At 43.3% G+C, this 12,827-nt stretch overlaps 1 protein-coding gene across 1 annotated transcript in view; it reads left to right on the plus strand.

The window, feature by feature from the left end:
- The window catches only part of Auts2 (activator of transcription and developmental regulator AUTS2), a 1,074,506-nt gene that overhangs the window by 147,799 nt on the left and 913,880 nt on the right, over positions 1-12,827 (plus strand). The gene's annotated exons all lie outside the window — the stretch shown is intronic.

Consider the following 12,827-nt stretch of genomic DNA (forward strand, 5'->3'; position numbering starts at 1 on the left):
GTAAGACTAACATTAATGTGTGTTTCAGCTGCCTGGAAATGCCCCAGAACTGAGGATTCCTTAGTCTGTGCTTGCCCGGTTCTCTGGCTGCAGAGAACATCTGGGGTCTGTGTACCTTCATCTGATGGTAAAGCCCTGAATTCAACCCCTAGTATGGCAAAAAAGAAAAAAAAGAAGCTAGTGAATTTGCAAGTGTTCCACAGCACTATTCATTTTTACTCTCAGTATAAGGTAGAATTTATCCTGTGAGCTCTGGCAAGGCACAGGCTCCTGGCAGAAGACGTGCTGCTAAGGCTGTAGTAATGGAGGCTTGGTTTTTTGAAATAACATTAAAAGAATGACATGTGACAGAAATTTTAAAAATCACACGAAAACTAAACATCTTTCCAGGTTTAAAAAGAAAAGGAAAAAGCCCAGTCTGATAGTGTGCACTTGCAGTCGCAGCCCTGAGAAGGCCAAGGCACAAGGATCGCTTGAGTCTAATAGTCCTGGCAATGTAGCCAGATCTGACTTCCCTCCACCCCAGCAATAAGGAAATCTTTATTCCGAAAGTATATCCTGCATAAAGCTTCCCTTGGGTCCTGTGAACGGGTTGGGTTCTTGTGAGACTTGCCTGTCTTTACATGCTTCTCAGAAACACTTATCATTGTGGAAGAAACACTTTTTTGTTTGTGTGAAGTCATAATACAGAGCCCATTCCACTGAGCATCTCCATCTCAGAGCTTGTTAATCAAGCAGAAGAAGTGAAATTCAGGTTTTATTTTCATACCTCTAAATGAGTGACTGCAAATGATGAACTTAAAAATAATAATGCCACCTCGTTCTTGTATCACACCTTTTAATGAAGAGTTTAAAAATATTTAAGGTGAACCTTCATCAGGATGTTTGAATTGTTTTGTGTGGTTGACTAGTACAGGGTGATGTCTCTCCTGTGCTGAGGGAGATGCATGGGGACCTTGGAGGCACTGCACCCAGTGATGCTTTGAGGATGATTGGGTCAAACCTCTTCAGATCTAGGGATCTCATTTTCCTCTCAAACACAAGCTGTGGGTATAAGACCAGGTCTGCTGTGAGTGTAGTAACTGAGCTTGTAATATGTACCTTAGTAATAATACTTAACCACACTTCTCAGTCCATTTGAAGACCTCCAACTCTATTACTTCTTCCCTGCCCAATCCTAACTGGCTGTCACCGCTCTGCATTACATTCCATGCAGATGGAACTCTGGGTTTCCATCCTGTGTTGACCACTTAGAGGCTGGTTGATTCCTGGCCACATTACTTTGCTTTCCTGTGACTTCATTTCCTTATCTGTAAAGTGGAGTTCATAAGAATACCTCTCTTAGGGTCTTAGTGAGAAGAGTTAATGTACATGATACGTTTAGAAGAGTAGTTGATGTGTTGATACTGTTTTGTCAACATTATTATACTCTCTCTACTTTGTGCATAGCTCATACTCTGCTTTCTGTACTGATGTATTTAGCCAGCTGCCTTCAGTTGTGATGGGTTCCTCCCAGGCTGAGAGTCCTTGGACACTATAGGTAGCCAGTGCACATCTTGTATTGAGTTCCTACAGGATTGAGTTAAGAATCCAAAGCAGGGGGCTGGTGGAGTGACTCAAGCAGTAAGAGCACCTGCCTAGCAAGTGTAAGGCCCTGAGTTTAAACCCAGTGTTCCCTTCCCCCAAAAGAATCCAAAGCAAGGTATTGCCCATTCTGTCTTTTAAAGCCTTTGAAGTTGAATTAAGGCAGATCTTACTTGTTTCTTAAGTGATGGCCTCACCAAGGCCACTCACCCATGCTTACTCACTGGGTGGCCTGATAAGGCCAGTCACTCAAGGCTATGGACTTCATTTTATTCTTGCTGAAATTACTATCATAAATGAGATGGTGTTTGATAATTCTTTGAGTAATTTGGGCCAGGGTAATACTAGCCAGTAATTTCCTGAAGTGCCATGAAGTGGCAGGGACATGATTTATGTAGCACAGGCCCCTGCTAGCTGAGATGAGCACTGGAGACCCAGCTGTGCCCTGGAATTGCGAATGTCTGCCAGAGGAGCTGTTCCTGTTCAGAGCTGGGTATTTGGTTTTAAAACCATCAGGGGGATTCCTGTGGAGATGAATGGTGAGGTATGGGGCTGAACCGGCTGGTTATGGACTTACCCCAGCAGGTCAACTGGAATGAGTTCAATTGGGATGAGGACATGTTGGGTGGCTGATACCCTGATTGCACGTGCTAAATTAAAATGTAAAAGTGCAGAATTAAAATGAAATGAGTATGTGGGAAGGAGTGATTTTTGTTTGTTTGTTTTTTAAAAAGTGGTGCTTGGCACTTTCCAGCCTGTTAGGAAGAGCTGTATTTTCTAAGGTAGGTACTTGACAAAACCAAACTTGTATGACTTTAGGCAGAAAATAGCACTTCACTTTTCAGGCAACAACTGTGTGGTTGTGAGAAGCCGGTTTCAGGAAGCTGGTGAATTCTTGACTTGGGCTCTGAAATAGGAACAAGCAGCCCCTTAAATATAAGCATGCCATGTAAAGAAGCAGCTTTGGCCCTGACATCTGTGGTTTTAAGGGCTCATACCTCCATTTGGGTAAGAGCTGGGGTGACTTGACAGTCTCCCAACAGAATCTGAAGGTATTGTTGCAGATGTGGTCTTCCCAAACCTCTCCTCTGCCATGGAGGTTGCATCACTAGAAAAGTGTGTGAAGCAATCACCTGTTACTCCTGGATGCTTGAGGGGGAATCAAACACTGGATCAGGAAGCAAGTGACCTGCCGGTCGTGTGTGTGTGTGTGTGTGTGTGTGTGTGTGTGTGTGTGTGTCTGTCTGTCTGTCTCTGGCTGCCGGTCGTGTGTGTGTGTGTGTGTGTGTGTGTGTCTGTCTGTCTGTCTCTGGCTGCCGGTCGTGTGTGTGTGTGTGTGTGTGTGTGTGTGTGTGTGTGTGTTTGGCTGCCGGTCGTGTGTGTGTGTGTGTGTGTGTGTGTGTGTGTGTGTGTGTGTGTCTCTGGCTGCCGGTCGTGTGTGTGTGTGTGTGTGTGTGTGTCCGTCCTGGCAAGGTATGAGGGATTGGGTGTGAGGGGGTTCCCTGATCTATTCTGTACTAAACATTACTAATTAGAAAGGGTGGCAAGAACTTTTGAGAAGTTAACTCCTGTGTGGATGTGATCACACTGAGACCTTAGGCCTGTGAAGCTGTCAACAAGCCAGACAAGGGCCAGTTGCCTTTTCTCTTTGGTCAGTGCAGAAGCCATGGGGCCAGGAGTGGGCCAAGTCACGCTTTGGATGTATAATGTCCTGCTCCATCTTTCTATCCCTGGCTTATGAACATGATCATTGGCAGATTCCAGCAAGCCAGGTAACTTCCCTCCAACACCTTAGCAGTAAGCCTTACAAGTTTTATATTTTAGGTCCTTTGAGATTCTCCATATTTGAAGTACATACTGTGCCTCATATCTCTTATTTCTTTGTTTTCTACATTTTCCAAGACCGGTTTAAATGTCATTTTGTGAACTTTCTCAGACCCTCCCATTGGACAGATTTATTATTGTAACCCCAGTGCCCCGCTCTGGGATTCTTGTCAACACTGCTTCTGACACATCACAGTGTAATCACCCAACACTGTTTCTCCACTGATTTAATCCACTTCTATGCAAGTGGATTGGTGTAATGCTCTGTCCACTGCAATTCTCTAGAAGATGTTTAGTTTTCCTGACAAGTCACTGATGCCATGGGATGAGGTAGAATTAGTACTTTTAGTCATGACCTTGGCTCCAAGTAGCTATTTGGCTACATCTCTTCCTATTTTTGTCAGGTTGTAGAGAAAAACTGAATATAGGTTAAAAAATATATATCTTATAGGTACTTTGCAAAATACTTTACTTATGTTAACTCATTTCATTTTGCATTAGCCTACTGGGATTCATTTTAGTGTAAGGTGATGAAACAGAGAGAAGGGTGGATAACCTGCTGAGCTCCAAACCAGGTAGCCTGTGGATGTATTTTTTTTCTGCATGACATGAATGAGCTCATCTTCTAGTTACAGCTGTGCAGAGGGAGGACATCACTAGCTCTTCACTTGCAAGCTGTGTGATACAGAAGAATGAATAGGAAGAATCAGAGTGGGAATACTGAACCCTTGATAAAACCAGACTTGAGACTGAGTCCTTGCATAAAGTGAGTGGGGGAATCCTGAGCTCTTCTTAAAACTGGACTTGGCAGGGAGACTGAGTCCTTGTGTAAAAGAACCAGATTTCAGTTAACTGGTGGGGATAGAAGGAGTGATCAGTGAGGTTGAATGCTGTTGGACAGGGTTTGAGAGACAAAACTGACTTGAGGAAGGAGTAGGCTTGAGGGATAATAGTCCCAGGGGAGGAAATAGAAGGATGAGATGCTGGAGAAGACAGATCCCTTCAGTGAGGGTCTTTGGTTTCACATAGCCACCAGGGATGGGAAACGAGGCCTGATGGGGTAGGTTAGACTCAGTGACAGCCTCATAGACTGGGCCTCAGGTGTCCAAGCTAGGAAATGTGGGCAGAGTATGAACACACATGTTCACTTAAGCTCTTTTCCACATTCCATGCAGTGAAGCAGAACACGAAGGAAAAATCAACAAACATCCCAAGTCTCCCGACACATAGATCAAAACATATTGATAGTGTCTTGCAACTGATAATTTCATTGAACTGGATGAAGGTTAAAATTGATACACAGAAATACCCCTGATTAACCTTATGTGCTGCTGTCAGTCTGACACAGCTGGATAGACTATTGAATAATCTATTAAGTATGTCACACTTGAACAGGGAGTGTAAATCATATTATATTATTTCAGCTGTAATTAGGTGGGAGATAAACTCACAGATAGATGAGTTTGGTGAATATTCTTTAGCGTGTACATAGCATCACTGGAATTTCTTTCCCTGTTCTATGGGGAGAAAGAACTTGACTGCCGTCCAAGTATTGACTGCCATCCAGGAAGTGGGAGGTTGAGGGGTGACTTACGTAGTTTTCACAGAGTGGGTTTCATTTATAAACTGAATGAGATTAGCTGCAGTCTTCCTGAAGTTAATAGCAGTGGAAATGCATCATTCTGCATTTAGCTGGAAATAGCTAGCGCTCCAAACTGGAGACCCAGTTCCTCAGGTTATGATATGTTTACATGTGTGTCTTCCTCTCCTTTCCTGAAGCTGACTGCTGCCTTTACTGTGTGGGAATGAAGGGCGCAGGCCAGAGCCTGTGGGTGAACAGAGCAGCGTACTGTCCGTTCATTGGTGTTCCTGTTTCCCAACCCACACATTAAAACTGATCACCGAGAATACATGAGGGACATAAACCAAGGCAAAAATGATAAATTGTGTTAGAAGAGGCCAGTGAACCTGTCATAACTAGGAAATGGAGATCATTGTAGACCTTTCATCACATGGAAAGTTAATTGTGAAGAGTGAAACACACGTTAAACTCGCAGAAGTGCCAACCTCATAGCATGTGTCTCAGTACATGGCATTTGCTTTTACAGTTATAAGAAAAGTAGGTGGTGTTTGTGGCGGGTGGTCAGGGTGTATGAATGTGAAATTCAAGAGCATAAAGGCCTGTGACTGGTATAGCTGTGTCTTCTTCTAGATGGTTAGCATACAGTGAAACAAAAAGTAAGTTCAAGGACATGCTGCTAATGTCAGAGCATGTTACAAGCTGTTTATTGTGGATGCCTTTCATTGACTAGCTGTGGTTTCATATTTTGTGAGTTCTTTTCTTTTGTTTGTGGTGATGGTGGTTTCTCATCGTTGTTGGTATTGAACCCCAGACCTTGTGCATGGTTAGCATACTGTCTACCTCTGAGCTTTTTATTTTGTTCTTAACCTATTTGATTCATTTCAAGTAATGCTCTATAAATATAACAAAGTATCTTTTTTCACTTTTGAATTATAAATGAGGACCCTGGAACTTTGTGTGGGTGTCAAAATCATTCATCAAAAACCTATGTAATACTAGGTGCTTGGTGTACATGTGTAAATGCTTTTGTAGGAAGGGTGGCTTAAAGTCATTTCTGATTCCATCTTCGGCCTTGAGTGAGTGCCTAGGGATTTGCAGAGATGGGTGGTGGAGTGCAGTGGGAGCATTCCTGTGGCTAAGCTTGCTTTTGGTTGGTGGCCTTCTCCTTCTATGGGGTGGAGGCAGCAATTTCAGCTGGACTGCTGAGCGTACGGCACGCTACATGGAATTAAATGCAGTTGTCCTGTTTCCCCTGTGTCACAGCTTTGCAGAATGCTTCATGCAGCACTTTTATGAATTTCCTAAGTAGTATACCTCGTAAAACCAGGATTCCCAGACACCTGCCAGAGAGCAATAGAAGGCTAACATTTCCCACTCTGGGCTAGGTGCTTGTCTCTCATTGCATTGTATAATCACTTTCTTCCCATTTCCTTCCCACCCACCCTCCCTCCCTCTCATTCAGCTTTACTCTAGAAGGACTTAATGGCACCATTTAAAGTTAGAGGATAAATGTAAAACTGGATTAGTTGTGAATACCAATAAGTTGCACTTTAAGAAAAGATTCCACAGAAGGCAGGGTAGGTTGAAAGGAGCCAGTTGGTTTTAGAGTAGATCACAAAAGAGAAAGGTGTCTTCACCTGTTGACCCCTCTGTACATGGAGCTGTGAATTCGTAGGGTTGAAGGACCAGGGGAGAGGGCTCAGAGCTTGCACTAGGAAGAACTATGGGTGACCATCTCTACAGTTGCCCATGTACTGGCCACTCTGTACTCAGGGCTCCTGAACATTTAATATGAACCCTTCCCTTGCAACTCTTAAAGCACCCAGAAATCTTTCTGCAGGTATCCATAGGCTTTTCATGGGTAATTCATCTTTTTGCTTAATGACCTACGTTCAAGAAGAGTTTTCTTTGTACATTAGCAGATGCCTAAAAAGGGTAGTGATGAGAATAGGAATATGGGGTTCCAAAGGAAAAGTGAAATAGACTTGAGATACTTAGTAAAAAGTGCATACTCAGTGCAGTGAGGACCCAGGCACTGTGAACAGGAGTACAAGATGTGAACAAGCATAGTTTCTGCTCTCAAGGAGTCCAGCCCAGAGACTTAAGTGCAAGGGAATGGACCGGGTATGCTGGTAGCAGAGAACAGACAGTACTAGTTCTGTAGGTCAGCAGGGAGGGCTTCTAGGGGACTCCATGATTGTAGTAGGCTTGGAGGAGAAAATAAGGAGATAGGTTGCCAGGGCAGAGGAACAGTGGTCTCCTGGGAAGAGTGAGAGGTGGAATCAAATGCAGAAAGTGGGTTTTTTGGTTTTAGCTTTACCATATACCTGCTTGTCATGTGACTGATTTTTTTTTTTTAATAAGGGAAGGAAATTGGGATCCCCATGTTTCCCTCCCTTTTGTGACTCTAACCTCTGAATAACTGAAGCTTAGAGCTGGGGTGTGCACACTTAGTAATGAAAGATCCTGTCTGTAATCCTAACTACTCAGAAGGCAGAGATCAGGAGAAGCAAGCCTGGGCAAATAGTCTGTGAGACCCTATCTTGAAAAAAATGTTTAAAACACACACACACACACACACACACACACACACACACACACACACACACTCCATTGTTAATCATATGCTCATGATAGTCCTAGCTCATTTCTGTTGCCCTGCATCAGAGTTACTCTGTGGCTTTTTTCCTCTTGGCCTCATTCCTTCTTCATTCAGTAAATATTTACTGACTTGGTTATAAACAACTGTGCCATCTGACAGAGGCAGAGGTTCTTCCTATCATGAACTCAGTGTTCAAGTGCAATTAACTTTGAAAATAGAGGCCAGTTTCAGATTCTGAAGAGCCAGTCTAAGAAGTAAGGATTTAATGATTTATACCTCTCAACCCAGAGAGGATGCCAATGAGTTTCTGAATTTTAGCCTAAGGCAAATCAGTTTGATTCCTGTGTTACTTCTTTCTGTTTATTACTGGAGGATAATGCCTTAGTGTATCTGAATAAAATTTTAAAATGTATACATAAAGGTAAGGTTTATAAGCTTTGGGTTATGTGAGAGTAGAGTATGTAAGAATGGGGGCTCAGGGAGCCAAAACAGCATGATTTTGAATCCTAGCTTCACTATTTATGAGCTACGTGATCTTGGGCAACCTACTTGAACTTGAAGTGTCTCCTTTCCTTATGTGGAAAATGATGAAAATCATTCACACAATAAAAGTTATTAAAAGGAGTAAGTGAGCTTAGTGCAAATAAAGTGTTGAGTGAGGTGTGTGGAACATAGTGTTAGCTATAATTGGAGAAGTGCCTGATTGACTCCCAGGTTGGTCTGATTTTTCTGATGATACCCTGGAATAGTGTGACTGTTTTGTTCCTTCTTGTCCAAGCATCAAAGTCATTGAGAAGGTATTTAAAAAATATACTGCTTAACTACTTCCAGATAGAATTAACTCCATTTCCACTAAATCTTTCCCTTAAACTAAAAGCCTCAGCTATAACATGGCAAAGAAACTTATGACTCACTTAGTAGGAAGAAGGCAGGCTTCCTATAGCTTGGGGACTAGACCATCAGTATGTTGGCGAATTCCCTGGGCTTCCTTGCTGACGCCCATGCATCTGGACTGTGTGTTGTGAAAGGCTTTGATCCAGTAAATACCAAGAGGCACAGATGAGGGAAAAAAAAAAAAAAAAAAGAACAGCCTGATTTCCCTAGCCAAGGTCTGGGGAAAGGGTGGGCTAACCACAGAAACCCTTTTTGACAATACTCCTACTATTGCAACCCAATACCAAGGGGAAACCACACCCTGGATCCCAAGGCTCACCATGCCAAACAAAAAGCTTGATCTGCCATTCTGCTCCGTGGAAGCAGGCAGTGCCCTTCAGTTCTCCTGCTGTCGGCAGAGCTGAGCATGGCACTGTCCTCCACCCCAAGCTTGGTGGAATAAGGTGGTCTACAGGGCATTGCCAGGATCCAGCCTTCAGCTGAATGGAGCCCTCAGCTCTGAACTGCAACAAGAAAGCATTGCGAGGTCAGCAGTCTTCCCTGGCTACAGTGAGCTGACAGGCATGTGATCTGACACCTCACCTGCAGCAAGGAGGCAAGGGCCAGTGAGGGCCTCATTTTCAGAGAGTAGAAAGGTAGCAGCAGCAGGGCCAAGCAGAGATGGGAACATCAGGGCTGGAAACTGCACCAGGCAGTGCCCTGTTACCCACGGTAGTGTTGCTCGGTGCAGAGGAAAGCATGCTTCATGCTCCCTCCATGCTACATTTCAGCAGCCTGCCAAACAGAGATATCCAGGACAAAGAAAAAAAAATTACAAGAACCAGGAAGATCTCAACATGAGTGAGAATAGCCAACAGATACCAGTGCTGAGATGAATCACACATTGGAATTGTGACAAGAATTTTAAAGCGGCCAAGATAAAAATGCTTCAACAAGCAATTTACTTATTTAAACAACTGAAGAATAGGACATTTCAGCAAAACGTCCGTGGGTTCAATGTGAGGGAATGGTTTTCGGATTATCAAGATATTTGGTGTCTTGATTGTGGTGTCTCCATTTTGTTCTCAGCAAGCTGTGCGCTCAGAATACGTGCTTTTATTCTAAGTGACCTGCACCTCAGTTAAGTTGATTTACAGAGATGTATGGGGCCAGTCTTCACACTGAGACTCTGCTTCAGCGTCTAGAATAGAGTCTGAGCAGTTTCCTTGTTTTAAATGAATGCCCCAGGTCGGCAGTGGTGCCCTCAGGAACTCATTGTCTCTCCAGAGGAATCTAGGCTAGTTGTGAATTGTTCAGAATGTGAATCTGTTAGCAATCTATGCAAATAGAAACTTGTTCCGGTAAGTTATGAATTACCAGATAAATACTTGAAAGAATAAACAGAATACATAATTAGAAACCGTTAAGTTATTATCCTCACATGGAAATAATTTTTTAAAGCTTTTTGTTGTTGACTGTTACAACGTATTCTTAAAAGCTGTACATTGATGATGCTGCATCATGAAAAGCTGCACTGTTGTGCTTTTGCTTTTTCTCTCACCTAGCCACACCTTTCTCTCCATTCCTTCCGAGGGCATTGTCTTCCAGATAGCTAATGGCAGGGTGGATTTCGCATTTGCTTGTGGAGCTGCCCCTGCGTTGGTAGTCATGGTTTTCATCAGTGCCTCCCGAGGGTGGTGTGTGTGTCACCATCCTGCTGTCCACAGTTACCACAGCTTCTAGGTCTCTCCCACTGGCCTCACTTTAACTTGATGGCTATAATTTTGCCTTCCAGGCTGCATTTTCTAGCTGTACCAAGGAAACCTATGGGGTTCCCCCACTGATGGTCCACTTCTAGTTCAGGCCCAGCATGAATTGTCAGCCTCCTTACCTTCTTACTCTTTCCCTTCACTCAGCGTGTTGTGACTGGTCCACCTAGATGAGCACAGCAAAGTGTTTGAGATATTGGGGTGAGGGTGTTGTCTTTGGTGGTGGGGAGTTGTTCTGGGGTATGCTTTTATTCCATGGTACAACTTTCTAGGCGCCAGGTCATTTTCCTGAAGCAGAACTTGTCAGAGCTGCACTGGGAACTTAGGGGGTGGTATGGCCATTTGTGTCTTCCACCTGGGCCAGGAGAGCTGCCAGAATTCCTTTGGGTCCTAGATGGAAAGTCAGTCTTTGAATCTGAATCCAGATTCAAAGTAGCCACAACTAGGTGTCAGAGTGATATTCCCAAAGCTCTGTTTTGACATTGTACTTTTGGAAATACCCTGTCTGATTTCTCTGCTTTTAAGTGATAGATGCCCAAGATTGGCCTTTGCTGGAGTCACCAGGGATTTTCCTTGTCCAGCCACAGGCAGCCATGATCTTTGTGCCACTCTTGGGGACTCCAGTCCTTCTTGATACTTAGCTGGTCTTTATTTTTGTCATGTGTTTTTGTACAGTCATGGCTACCATTATCAGATGACTAATGTCAAGGGAGGTCAGGCACAGTTACAGCCTCTAATTGTGTTGATTTTTTGGTAGGGAGCTGTTTGTGGGAGAGAAACAAGCATTAGAAATGAGCTTCAGTCTGCATGAAGGGGCAGTACACTTAAAAAATTTGCATGTGAAATCTGTCTCCAAGTCTCTAAGTGGATTGTGGTTTCTAAGAGGATTCAGGTTTTGTTTGTTTGCTTGTTTTTTTGCTTAAAGTAGAACCAGCATTAGTAATGGGGAGAGATAGAGGAAAATACATATTATGACTATTTTAGGAATAGCATTTTGACAGGTGGTTAGTTTTGTGTAACTGAAGTCATTCAAGGAAGGTTAAGGTATGGCAAGAAGATATGGGTATTGGAGCAGCCTCTAAGAGTATTTTAAAATTTCATCTTCTATTTTTTTGAGAGAATATAAGCCATGAATGTAGCTGTGGAGCTGTGGAAATGGTTTCTTTGTATTTGCATCTCTGGCTAAAGATGCAGCCTGCTTGCTTGTTCTGTAAACCTGGACACCAGTAGCATGGAGTTACTTTGGAAACTTGAGGTGGCCATGACACATGGCTGCACTTTGTGTCTGCCTGCCTTTCCCTCTGAGATGCCTATGTGAGCAGGACCCTCCCTACCCCTTGTGTTGTGAAATGCAGTCTTTTTCATGTGTGATAGGCATAGCCAGTTCACCAATCATTAATCCTCCCTGGAATCCAGGTGGCTTGCTCCATTGGCCCCCATTCTTACTTACGATGGAGAGAAAGCGACTATTTGAGTGACCATCATAGCTTCTTTCCCCACTTGCCTTCTGTGGGTAGAACAACTTAGCATATTTGGAGATGTGATGAAGGCATGGTACTTAAAAGGGACTTTATAAGTCCATGTCTTTCCTTTGTTCTTGGGCTCATGATCTCATTGCTGTAGCTACCAGGAAATCAGGGAAGGCTGGTGGTATGTGAGGTCTTAAGAAATAAATGTTATCCACCCCTCACCTTTGCCCCATGCCATTTTCTCATTGGTCATGTAGGGGCTTCTAGTCCTTTTAAGTTTTCTGGTTATGTTAATGGAATGATTATATTTATTTCAAACTGTCTTTTCATACATTTGTATGCTTCACAATTCTGAGAAAATACTTTGGTTTGACTTAAGATCTTGCTCCCTGGTCCTGGTGGAAGCAGCTAGCTAGCATTTCTTGAGCAGTTTCTATGAGTGCTTCTCTTGGAGGGAGACAACTCCTTGGATGGCTGGGTTTTACAGAAAAACCACCCTATAGGCACAGCTGTTTTATTCTAAGGCTTTTGAACTTTGATGTTGAAGAGCTACTTGAATCTTTGATGAGGCCAGTGCAGTTTTGCACTCAATAGGTGATCAGTCAATGTTGAATTTTAAAATAATTTTCAAGTGACTTTTATTTCTTTCTGTTCAAAAGTAGACTTGGGGAGAAACATTCCATGTCAGGGTACTTTCTTCTAAACCTCCTCCCTGTAACGCTGAGTGAAATGTGGAGAGTCTGTGTGGTGTGGGGAGAGTTGATCCATGTGGGTTGGAAGGGAATTGGCAATCAAGTTTGGGGGAACAGACCACTCATGTCAGTTCATGTTGGCCCAGGGCCCTTGCCTTTCTCTTCCCTCTAAGCTAATAAATGTCAATGAAGCACCTACTTGTGTAGGCACAGCACTGGCTACAGAGATATGTAGAAATGAATAGAAACTACAATTACTGTCTTTGAGGACTTGTTGTCTAATTGCACAGGTAAGACCTAGACACCTTAAAAATGAACAACCAGTGCAGTAATTCTTAAGGATCCTTAGACTGTCTGATGTGGTCGTTCTCACGCTATAGTGGAGGTCTTGTTAAAATTCACATCTCGGGCCTCAGAGTTTTTGACTGATGT

This window comes from Castor canadensis, chromosome 6 (genome assembly GCF_047511655.1).
Source record: "Castor canadensis chromosome 6, mCasCan1.hap1v2, whole genome shotgun sequence".
In the NCBI taxonomy this organism is placed as follows: domain Eukaryota; kingdom Metazoa; phylum Chordata; class Mammalia; order Rodentia; family Castoridae; genus Castor; species Castor canadensis.